Source organism: Rhineura floridana, chromosome 3, assembly GCF_030035675.1.
Source record: "Rhineura floridana isolate rRhiFlo1 chromosome 3, rRhiFlo1.hap2, whole genome shotgun sequence".
Taxonomy (NCBI): Eukaryota; Metazoa; Chordata; class Lepidosauria; order Squamata; family Rhineuridae; genus Rhineura; species Rhineura floridana.
This window is the reverse complement of record NC_084482.1, coordinates 39,108,909-39,121,748: the sequence shown is the minus strand read 5'-3', so window position 1 is coordinate 39,121,748 and position 12,840 is coordinate 39,108,909. Positions and strand designations below refer to the sequence as shown.

At 42.9% G+C, this 12,840-nt stretch overlaps 1 protein-coding gene and 1 pseudogene across 4 annotated transcripts in view; one reads left to right on the top strand and one right to left on the bottom strand.

Moving 5' to 3' along the window:
* The window catches only part of ITGA7 (integrin subunit alpha 7), a 79,613-nt gene that overhangs the window by 61,154 nt on the left and 5,619 nt on the right, over window positions 1-12,840 (bottom strand). The window lies entirely within an intron of this gene.
* Window positions 7,293-8,084, top strand: LOC133381969 (large ribosomal subunit protein eL24-like; annotated as a pseudogene).

The following is a 12,840-nucleotide window of genomic DNA, read 5'->3' as shown; positions in this document are numbered from 1 at the left end:
TCTCCAGTGGAGCTCTTCCGTATTGTCAGGGGTCTGTTGACATCAGCTCCAGGAAATGGAGTTTTAGATCCTTCGGAGGCCCACTGTCAATTGTTTGCAAGGCACTTTGAGGGTAAAGTTGCTCGCCTCCATAGCAATCTTGATGCCCCATCCACATCTATTGTAGTCCCCAATGAGGTGTCCAGTGCAACATCTGCTGAAACTTCTTGGGAACGGTTTCAGTTGATGCAGCCAGATAATGTAGACAAGGTGCTTGCGATGATGCGGCCAGCAACACGTCCTCTCAACCCTTGCCCTTCTTGGCTTATTAAAGCTTGCTGAGGGGGGTTGATCGAGTAGATCCAGGGTGTGGTCAATGCATCATTGTGGGCGGGAGTGGTTCCAGCCACCCTGACCGCTCCTGAAAAAGCCCACCTTAGACCCATTGGTCTGTGACAATTATCACAGCCCAGTCGCAAATACCCCCTTCTTAGGGAAGGTGATTGAGAGGGTTGTGGAGCAGCAATTGCAAGTACTCTTGGATGAAACAGATTATCTTGGCCCATTCCAGTCTGGGTTCAGGCCTGGTTATAGGACTGAATTGGCCTTGGTCGCCCTGATGGATGGCTTTTATCAGGAGAAGGACAGGGTGAGTGCGACCCTGTTACTCTTACTTGATCTCTCAGGGGCTTTTTATACCATTGACCATGGTATCCTTCTGGGCCGACTTGGAGAGATGGGTATTGGAGACACTATTTTACAGTGGTTCCGATCCTATCTCCAGGGTCACTCTCAGAGAATAGCATTGGGTGATTGATTGTGTTTTGAACCCCTGGCAGTCACTGCACTCTGCAGGTGAGGGCCTCCTGCAGATACCATCTTATCAGGAGGTCTGTTCCACACAACATAGTAAACGGACCTTTAGTGTGGCGGCACCTACCCTGCAGAATTCCCTCCCCTTAAATATTATTAAATAATACTTCTTAGAAGGCAGACTTCAAAAAGTTGCCCTCGGGGATTATTGTTCAGAACCCTGGCCTTTAAGAGATGGCGTTCCGCAGGGCTCTGTCCTATCCCCGATGTTATTTAACATTTATGTGAGGCCTCTAGGCAAGATCATTCAAAAATTTGGAATTCATTACCATCAGTATGCGGACGATACACAGCTTTATTGCTCTTTTTCACCAAATGACAAAGAGGCTATTCTTCCTCTTAACTTATGTCTCACGGCAATTCAGAATTGGATGACCAGAAACAAATTGAAGTTAAATCCAGAAAAGACAGAGGTCATCCTGATTGGAAAAAGTTCTCCTCAAGAAACTGAATTTTTACCATCACTGAATGGAATACCACTCCCGCTGAAGACTCAAGTCTGTAGCTTGGGCATAATTCTGGACTCAAATTTGACCTTAGAACCTCAAGTTGCGGCTGTCTCAAGAGCTGCATTTGCCAAATTAAAGCTGGTCCGCCAACTGCAACCATTTTTAGGAATGGCTGATCTAAGAAAAGTAACCCAAGCCTTGGTAACTTCGCGGCTGGATTATTGTAATTCCTTGTATGTTGGACTCCCGATTAGATCGCTTCGACCGCTCAAATTGGTACAAAGAGCAGCGGCAAGGATGATCACAAGAACTGGCCCTCGGACCCATACCACGCCTCTTCTATATCATCTACACTGGCTCCCCATAGAACTTCGACACCAGTTTAAGTTACTGGTTCTAACGTTTAAGGCCCTACATGGGTTAGCACCGGCGTATTTAGCGAACCGTCTCTTTAAATTTAAAACCCATCGACCGATGAGATCAAGTGCCGAATACACCCTTAGGGTTCCATCATCTTTTACCATCCGCCAAATGGCCGTTAGAAAACAAGCTTTTTCTGTCGCAGCACCTACCTTTTGGAACAATCTACCACTTGAGATACGGCTCTCTCCCTCCCTTATGGACTTTCGTCGTCGGACCAAAACTTTTTTATTTTATCAAGCTTTTAATTGTTAAAGGGAAATGTCTCCGACTTTTTAGTAATTATTGTTATACTTTGTTTGATTCTGTACTAATGAATTATTTTACTTTGTTCACCGCTCTGAATTTGGATTCTCTGAACTAGAGCGGGATATAAATCTGTAAATAAATAAATAAATATTAGACAGGTGCCATATTTTTGGTACCTGTTGAAGACCTTCCTCTTTCAACAAGCCTTTTAAGTTGAGACCTTATCTTAGTCTGCGTCTGTGTTGGAATTGCTTTTTAATATGTTTTCGAATCTTTTTTTTTAAATATGTTTTTAAACCTTTTTTTAAGATGTCTTGACAGCTTTTAAAAATGTTTTTAAAGATGTTTTAATGTATTTTAAAGTCTGTTTTTATGTTTTAAAGTGTTTTTAGTGCTTTTGTTTGCCGTCCTGGGCTCCTGCTGGGAAGAAGGGTGGGATATAAATTAAATAATAAATACATAAATAAAGAGCCAAAGCTCAACCAAGCATCGGCACACATGGCACAATCCGAGCTTTGTGCATCAACATTCCCCATCACATTGCAACAGATCCTGGAATACAACTGTTAAGATTACACAGTTTCATCAGCACCCCTAAAATATTACCACTTAAATGACTGCTTGAGCTGCCAGCTTTTTACTTCTCTCAATGCTGTTCCCTGCTGTGAAAAGAGTAGCCAGGGAGTCTTCTTCCCGCCCCCTATTTCTCCTCATAACCAACACTGCTGTCCCTGCTCTTTATGGCATTCTGCTGTGACTGGGTTAGACAGGAATTTCAGGCCCCTGCTATAGATCTGGTTTAGGAAAGAGGCTATTTCATAGGCAAGAAGGAGCCTAGGAAGTGAAGGGGGGGAGAGAGAGAGAGGGAGATGGTAAAAATAAACAGGAATTCACTCAAAATAACTTAGCATCCAGCATATCCAAAAAAGGAGGGGGCAGAAATGTTCATGCAACTGTGCCTGTGTGCTGCTGCCCCAGGGGTATTATCAGTGTCCAACCTGATGAGGGGCATGGGTAGTCTGGATACAGGCACAGTGCAAGTTTCTCAGAGGAGACTGCATCCAAGCCCCAACGGCTTTCCCTCAACTGGAGACTGCGCACATTCAGATCCCAAAAAACTGTCAGGGATAGGAAAGAGAGACAGCAAAAGAGAAAGTCCTATTACTACCACCAAAACAATGCCAGTCTCCCACCTCAGCCTGCTCCAGCCCAGTGCCATCCAGCTAGAATTAGCCCTACCATCAGGTAGGGTATGATGCAGCCCACCTCAGGCAACAGATTTTGGAGTACCATAAAAGGCAGTGACTTGTCAATTTGTTTAGTTTATTATGGTGTTTTTAGCATCTTGTGGGGAAGTCACCATTTGGATTCTTTGCCCCTGGCACCAAAATCTTGGGCTATCACCCTGGCAAAAGAACCTGCCCTTCTGTTCCCTGGCCTGGCCCTTCCCTGAATCCTGCTATTACTGCAGCACTGATTTCTCACAAACGAAAAGGGTGCCTTGCCCCCAAATGTCATCAGTGAGTGAGCAAGACAGAATACAGGAGCCCCTGCCACGAACATCCGCCTGAGCCACAAACAATGATGAGCACAAGAGGCAATCAAAAATAACCAAAGACATGACAAGAATTTAGAGTGCTTGTTTGCTCTGTCCTGGCTAGGTCAGGCACCAGCTTCGTATGGAGCGTGTCAGAATGAAGGGGGGGGGGATTTAAGTATCCCACAGAGTCTCCCTTATTGATGGCAGGGCTATGTCTGATTTATCCTCGGCTCCACCCAGTCAGTGAGGCAGCATGGTTACATTATAGAAAAGGGAGAGTCACAATTATCTCCCAAATTGTGCTCTTCTAGTGGATTCAAAAAGGAAGGCATTTGTTGCCAAGGGGGGATCCTCTGGTACAAAAGACATACTTTCAAAGACTATTTAACGCAGAGCAAGTGTTGTTTCACAGATACGCATATGAAGTGCCTGATGGACGTGTAGGCAGAGTAATTGTCCATTACCTTGGACAGGATGAGAGACCTGAACCATCTGTGCCTCATAGAAATATGAAAAAATATCCCATGAGATGTCATGTACGTACCATGCCTTCTGTACTGTCAGAAGCTATGGGGCAGAAACACTTTGGCCCATGCAAAGTTTACCAGCATAAAGCGTATTATGAGCCAGTGGAAAGAGCAGGCTGTGGGAGATGGCAGGGGTGGGAACACACACACACACACATCACCGTCACTCACCTCCATTCTGCTTCAGCCCTCTCCGTCATCCTTGCTCTCTGGCTTTCTCCCTCCAGAGGCCATTTCTCTCTCTCTCTCTCTCTCTCTCTCTCTCTCTCTCTCGTGCTTCCTCACACAGAGCACGAGGGAAGAGCAAGCTCAGCAGAAGGCCAGTGTGAGTCACATGTCTGTTGCCCAACAATCACAGGAGCAGAAGACTTCCCCTGCTTCCTCCAAGTAACTGGAAGGGGAGGGGGAGGAGAGTGAAACGAAAGAACTCCTGGTTTCTACTGCGCCTGCATGACGTTATAACCCATGGTAATCCATTTTTTAATCTATTAATTAAAAACAAACCATGCCGTTTTTTTACTTTAAACCTACTAAAGATGAAGGTCTGTGTTTGGGGCAAGCTCAGGGATTTGATTAGAGATGCCTTATAGTCATCTCTGATTTTTAATTAATTTCAACAGATTATGAGAATTTCTCAAGAAAAAAGTCCAAACGGCTTCTTTTTTCTCTCTTTCCTGCTTTTCACTTTAATCTGTGGATTCTCCATGGGGGGGTTGTGTATCACCAAGAAAGCTTTCAGAGTTGTAGAGCAAGTGATTCTGAATCCAACAGTATAAGACTTGTAAGATTTTGTTTTGAAGTGGGACTATACAAAGCATCAGAAAGGGGTGTGGGGGGTATTTTCATTTAACATGGTAGAACGCGAAAAATCCCTACTGACTATAGTATACAGCCACTCTCATGGCTGTATAATAAATTCATTGCTTGCAATCCTCAGTATATCATGCTTGTGGGTCAACTAGAATAAAACAGCCTGAGAAGCTCACTAACTGTAGCATATATAAGTTACATATGATACAGACATCATGGTCAGAAAGAAAATGTAGACATTTGTACTTCTTTTGATTTATTCACAGTATTTATTTATTTATTAAATTCATATCCCGCCCTTCCTCCCAGTATGAGACCAAGGCAGCAAACAAAAACACTCTAGAAGGTCAAAAAAACAGACTTGAAAATATATCAAAGCAAAGCATCTTTAAAAACACACTAAAACAAAACATCTTTAAAAAAACGTTAAAAACATATTAAAAAGCAATTCCAACACAGATGTAGACTGGGATAAGGTCTCTACTCAAAAGGCTTGTTGAAAGAGGAAGGTCCTCAGTAGGCTCCAAAAAGATAACAGAGATGGCACCTGTCTAATATTTAAGGGAGGGAGTTCCAAAGGGTAGGTGCCACTACACTAAAGGTCCACTTCCTATGTTGTGCGGAACGGACCTCCTGATAAGGTGGGTTCTGCAGGAGGCCCTCACCTGCAGACCGCAGTGATTGACTTCCACTGGGCAGCCAATGGCCATGTTTTCTCAGTGGATTATGAAATGTACTCTGCATATATTCAGAGTCATTCTTCTCCTCATTATTACTTAGCATGTGCCAGGGCTAGGTCCTTGCACTCTGAACAAGTTTCAGGGCTAATGCCAGACTCCAATCAAGCCGTGGTGAGAAACCTGAGGATATGTTAAGGAGCAGATAATGCAAAATGACCATGTTTTCACCAGTATGAAAGATAAAAACAGAAGAGAATTCTATCCTCTTGGCTAATCAACAGGCTAAATCAGGCCCAGAGGATCAGATGAGAAGACATTGAGAAACCAAAGCCGTTTATGCAGAGAAACATCCACACTCCTGAACAGCTACAGGATAACATCAAGCCTAATAAAAGAGGTGACGGAGGGGACCCTATTAAAACCTTCCAGGCGCTTTGGATAGAACTGCTAAGGATGACATTTATTTATCTATTTACTCCAAGCTGCTGTCTTGCCTTCGGTCAGTTGCACAGAAAAGTCTCCACAAATCCCCTCAAGAAGAAGGAATGCAGAGAATGCTTGATGGGATTCATAATGGAGAAAAATAATGCAAGCGACGCTCCCTTACACAATACGCACATACCCAGGGGAGCCCTCTTGATTCCAGTCAAGCTCCTTGCTAAGGCCGGCATTTTTGCAGGGAGAATATGAGCCAAAGTCACAGGCTAATATCAAAAAGGGGTAATTTTTCCACCCTACAGCAGGAAATGACAGGTAGGCAGCTGCAGCATGGAGGGCAGGGTAACATCTGGTTTCCAGCCCAGCCGCCAGAAAGAAGAAAGGGTACAAGAGGAAAGGAATGAGCAACCCTTTCATGTGCCACCCACAAAGGGGTCCTCATAAGTGTGCAAGGGGACCAAGATGCTCCTTTGGCTTCCTCTTCAGCCGCACACCTCTCAGATTACTTGTTAGAATGAAACAGTGTACATAGCCTTTCACCCTTTGCCTGGCAGGGATTTGTATTCAATTGGCATTGTATGGAGGAGCTTCACAGTCCATGGGCATGATCTGGACACTGGACAATGCTTATCCTACCAGAGTCCACGGCAGTCCTGCCAGGAAGCCAGCTAGTACTACCCTGGAATCTCCGTGGGTGCTTGCTCAACCCTGACAGCAGACCAACAAAGAATTTACACAGAGAGCGGGAATACCGAGGTGCTCTTGCTGCACATTCCTTCCACGGCTGCCAGCTTAGCCTCTGAGTCACAATGAGCAGGACTGTGAGCACTGGGAACATGTGGCGCCTTCTTTAATTCAGTTGCTGACCAACAGGTGTCCTTTGGCCTAAAAGAAGAGTAAGAGGCTCACGGGAACAAATAGAGTGTCCACATTCCCATTTCTATTCTTCTTGGGCTGTGTGTACACATAGCCTTTGAAACACACAGGGGTCATTTTTTCCTACAGTGCACTTTTGTACATAGGGCTTTGCAATTGTACACACCTTTGCTTGATAATGACATCTAAACTGGCAGCTGTTGTCTGTGTTCTCTGTACACACAGGTGGGTACGTTTTCAAACTCCCCTTCCCTCAATTAGGGTTTCCACAGACCTTTTTATTTTATTTTTTCCACAGTCTTTCTAAAGAGAGGTGTGTTGATATACGGATATATAAGGATATCCGTATACAGAGGCGGCTAAGTTACTATACTGCTTCCTGTTTTGCCTACTTCATTCCTAGAGGTGTTAAACGTGGTGAGGGGCAGAGGGAGCTTCTGTAGCCGCCATTATGAAGGTCAGGGTGTGCAGCTTCATTGGGTACAAGATCTACCTGGTCCACAGCCACGGCTAAGCACATATGGATGGCAAGGATTTCCATTTTTTAATGCAAAATGTGAGGCCACATTCACACCATACATTTATTCCACTATTGTTCCACGTTAAAAAGTCATGGCTTCCCTCAAAGAATCCTGGGAAATATAGTTTGTGAAGAGTGCTGAGAGTTGTTATGAGGCCCCTATTCCCCTGACAGAGCTTCAAGTCTCTGGGAAAAGGGACTTACCTTTAAACTAAACTGACAAGTGTAGCTCTGTGAGGAGAACAGAAGTCTCCTAATAACTCGCAGCACTCTTCACAAGCTACACTTCCCAGGATTCTTTGGGGGAAGCCATGACTGTTTAAAGTGGAATAATAGTGGAATAAATGTGTGGTGTGAATGTGGCCTGAGTCTGCATTCCTCTTCAAGAGAAAACCCCATCCGATCAACTGGATTGTTCTGTACAGGTGGAAGCACAAGAAAGGACAGTCAGAAGAGGTAGAAAAGATACATACATGCCATGCTGTCACGTGCCATAGGCCAATCACAGGTGCCTCTTTGGCTGAAATCATGGCCCAGAGAAGTCAGAAGCCTAAAGTGCACAAAGCCCAAAGGGAGTAGGCCATTAGAGCTGCTCAGAAGGCTAAGCAGGCAACTAAGAAAACTGTACCCTCCACAAGAAAGGCACTTACAAAGGCTGCCCCAAAGCAAAAAATCGTGAAGCCTGTGAAAGTTTCTGCTCCCCTTGTTGGTGGGAAACCCTAACTTTTTGAGCTGCTTTGGTTACATCAAATAACCATTGGACTTGTAAACTGTAAAACAAACCAGCAAGCATCGCGAGGAATAGTAGCACAGCCCTGCAACATCAGTAGGTCTGCCCCGCAATAGGAGGTGACCTGAAAAAGTGCTCTCTGTGTATGCATGTACACAGCAAGCACATGCTTTGTATTCAGAAGGTCCCAGATTCAATCTCCAGCATCTCCAGGAATGACTGGAAAAGACTCCCATCTGAAACCCTGAGAAACCATGGACAGTCTGTGTAGATAATATTGATCAATGGCAGTTTCATATGTTTAATTCAGGCCCCATTACAGCTGCTCTTAAATGTTTCATTGAGTGTGTTTTCAATGTTGGGAGAGTTGATCAACTATCTCCTGCTGCAACACATCTGTTTTGGCGAAAAGGAGTGGTGTGCTTGCAGCCACAGAAATATGTGTAGTAAATAAGAGCACTGGGACGGGAGACAAACTCAGCTATGTGCGAATCAGTGTTTCTCTGCTTGAGCCTTAACTTATTAGGGGCAATAAATAAATAAAATGTAAAAACCACAAAATGCCCTTTATACTGCAAAGTGCTCTCAAGACACTATGGATGATAATAACAATGAAGGTCCAGAAAAAGAAATAGAAACAGAAATGATATAGATTAGGACAGAAAAATAAAACTCACTGTGGACACCTAGATGAGTTGGCCACACTTGTATTTCCTATCCTTTACAAACACAGCTTTTAATGGAGAACATACACTCAGTTGAGAGGGTAAGACAAGCTGAAATGCTCTTTTTACCTGGCAAGGGAGAGGCTACGTAAGTGAAGAAGTGGGAGACATTTGGAGTATCCAGCGCATTTGCTGTATTTGTTACAATTGAGTTTATCCCAGACTAAACACTCCAGACTAGCTGTGAATGGTCAGATGGCCACACAGGGTTGTATCCAAGTCATCCCATCTGCACAAAGGGACTTCTGCTCCCTCTGCTCTCCCCACACACCCACTCCACCCACCTCTTGAGGGTTGGGGAAAACCCAGAACAGATTGGGAGGGCACAAGGGGAGAGGAAGTCCCATTGTGCAGGCAGAAGTCCTTGCGCTAACAAGACATACAACCCACACTTCTGAACAGAAACATTAACTATGCTTTATCCCTTTCATCTAGGAGTCAGGTGTGGGGAACCTTTAGCTCTTTAAATGTTGCTGAGCTACAATTCCCATCAGTTCCAGCAGGCATGGCCAATCGCTGAACTGATGTAGTTCAACAATATCTGGAGGGCCAAAGGTTCCCGACACCTGGTCTAGGATTTCAAACGGGATTGTGATGGGCAGATTTATATCTTTACTAGTTCTGTAGACTAGATGAGGCAGACAGTTTTATTCACTATTGTGTGGCAGGGAAACAGTGGAAACTGGCAGAGGCTAGACAACCACACTCCTAACAGTAAATAATAATAATGATAATAATGTTATGCATATAGTGTTTGCGTATCATTCCCCCCCCACTACTCCACTAAATGACACCTTACATAGAAAGAATACCAGCAAAACATACTGAAACTATATTTAAGGTCGTGTTTAAAATATGCATAAAGAATTTATTTGTTTATTTATTACATACCCATGGGCTTTACTAGGGGCAACACAGATTTCCTATTTCCAGCTGGATTATTGATTTTAGCTGCCTTTGAATAATTGAGGACTATGGAGCGGGGGGAAGGTCTTCTGTGAATGGACTGCAGCAATGAAGACATAAGGGATAGAAGATACTTCCTGGGTTTCTAGATGGGGGATACATTTTACCCCCTGGGAGGCTCATGGTGAAGGCCAGATTGGAGCACATGTGTGTAGATGGAATAGGGGAGGGAGGAGGGAAAAGGGGCTGTGGATTTGGGTGTCATTGGTCAAATGTCCCATTAGTGAGTCTACGTGCAACTGGAAGAGTTGTGCCATAAATATTCATCACTGCATCCATTAATTCTATACAGCCCCTTTCAGTACTATAATGCTTCTGGCAGGAAAGGCTGAGTGAGAAATGAAAGTGATTTTACCCCCAGGATTTTCTCACACAGAAAGCATTATGGTGTAGTAGGAAAATGCATAGGAGCTGTGTGCAGATTAAATGTGACATATGAACACGTTATCTTTTCCTGAGAGACTGCAGTTCACTGTAGCCCTTTAATGCATGTAACTGTGGACACATGTAATGAAAAAGGCACATGTGCAAATCATGTGTGATGATGACCTTAATGCTGGTTTCATTCATTTTCCTGCATCAAAGATGGTTCTATGTAGGAAAGTGGTAATGCCCTTTAAACATTCAATAATAAGAGATGATATGATGGAGTTCTAGACCCAGTTCACACAATCAGATTGAAGTTTCCCTGCACACAAGCAACTGCAGTGTAGTTGCTATCACATGAGGAAGCAAGCTGGTGGTTTGAACTGGGCTGCACAAGGAGATCGGTGGCTGACAGCCACTTCTACAGTTGCAACAATAACAAGAATATCTAAGAGCCTAGTTTGCGCTAACACTCTCATGCAACTGCAAGCATTTATATGGCCACAGTTGTTATTATCTAGTATTGTTACTACTATTGCTACTATTACATTTATAGCCCACATTTCCTCAAGGAGTTCAAGGTGGTATACATAGTTCTCTTATACTCTAGGGATATAGTTGTCCACAGTCTCAGGGGGTCTTAGACCCTTTACCTTTTGGGGAGCAACGTTTCCAGCATTCTATAAGCCAATCAGCATGAAAGGGGAGTGTGTAGGCCACTGAAAAGAGTTTTCTAACATGTTTCCTTCTTCTTTCCTACTGCTTGGAGCCAATCAGAGTGAAAAGAGGGGAGTCAGCCACTGAGAAGACTCTGTGATTAACATGAAGGGACCTTGCACTTCTGAATTTGCCACTATGCTACTGTCTTCTCCTAATTACTTCCTCCCAACAATCCTGTGAGGTAGGTTAGGTTGAGAGACAGTGACTGGCTCAAGGTCACCCACTAAGCTTCATAGCTGAGTAGGGATTTGACCAAAAGGTCTTCTTCAGTGGTCACTAATGTATGAATATACACATAATGAGTGTATACACATAATAAATGAATATATACATACTAAATATAAAAATATTTCCAACAATGAAACTAAATTGTTTAAAATAATTGTGTAAATCAGAAGGAGCAACACCCAATTTGACTAACTGTAATAGTCTTATCAGGCCAAATGGTTGCCCCATATATAATATACTAAGAATCCCTCTGAAGTGAAGCTATGAACTATTCTTCAGATTGGAATGCATATGTGCCATGGTTCAACTGATGGGACAGCAAATAATGTTGTGTTTTCCACAGTCAATGGTGCCATATTCAGCACTTCTGTATTATAAGACGGTTTTGGATATGACAGAAAACCACCTTCCTAAGCTTTGCTTGAGAGAACAATTGAAGAAGGGTGGTTGGGCCGGATTATGCCAAGAGTTGCTGACGTTTAGAAACCTCCCACCAGATATTTTTGTCATTCCGAGAATTAAAAATAAACTGAGAGGTTGGATATACAGGATAGACAATCAAGATTGAGATTTAATCAAATCCTCAAATTTTTCTTATTGGTATTGCTTGCTGAAAACAAATCATGAAAGAGCTCAATATTTACAAATGCTAACTTTTTCTTCTCTGAGAACTGCATTCACAGAATTACGTTTTCAGACCATGCCCTCAGCTTTTTTGGATGGAAGATATAGGTGTATTCCGAGAAACCTACAGCTCTGTATTTGCAGTGGGGAAGAGGAAGAGGATATTTCACACTACCTATTATACTGTAACATATATCAAATTCCCAAGGAGAGATTCCTGGGTCAGATTTTGACATCTCCATGGGGTGAGACTACCTCTGTGAAAGTATGGTGGTTACTGTCAGATTGTGAACCATATGTCACCTACAAAACAGCTTTGTTTGCTAAGGCAGCAAAGTGTATTTGTGCAATTACTTTGAGTGCTATTGCTGTGGACTGTACAGGGGATTTGTTAAATTGAACTTTGTCTGTATTTTGTTATTGTAATATATATTTTCTTATTTGGTTTGTAATGGCTATTAGTCAAACACAATAAAATGATGGTCTGATCTGGTGCCATATTGAGGCACCTAACCACCATCACACCCAAACAAAGTTCCAAACTTTACAACAGGATTTTTTTTATGAGGCAATTCTTGACATACTTCCCTCGTTTGGGCACTACTGTCACTAAACAGAGCTAAAAGAAAAGTAACGCAATCTGATTTTTAATTATAATTTTTTCATTGTTTCCAATGCGAATTTTTAAAAGTGTTGAAATGTTGGTTTATGATTGTTGTAAGCCATTTTGAGGTTCCTGTCAAAAAGCAGGGCACTAGCCTGAAAACAAATAAACTAAGGTGCAAATGAATCTGATTGTGATTCAGAGCAACTACAGGTAGAAGTAGTAGGGGAAGACTGCCATCTTCCAATGCAGCCACACCTTAAATTCTTACTCAGTGCAAAGGAATATAAGATGGCTATATTTGTCAGCATGAAGTGACAAACCACAGAGCAAACTAGAGAGAAATAGGAATGGTTTCGTTTATTTATTTACACTATTTTTAAACCACTTCATCCAAACAGATGTAGAACAGACATAAATAAAATTAATCATATTAGATACAGTATCATCAAAATAACCTTCAAACCACTAACTGCAAAACTATATAACAGACTGAGGCAACACAATCATTCACAA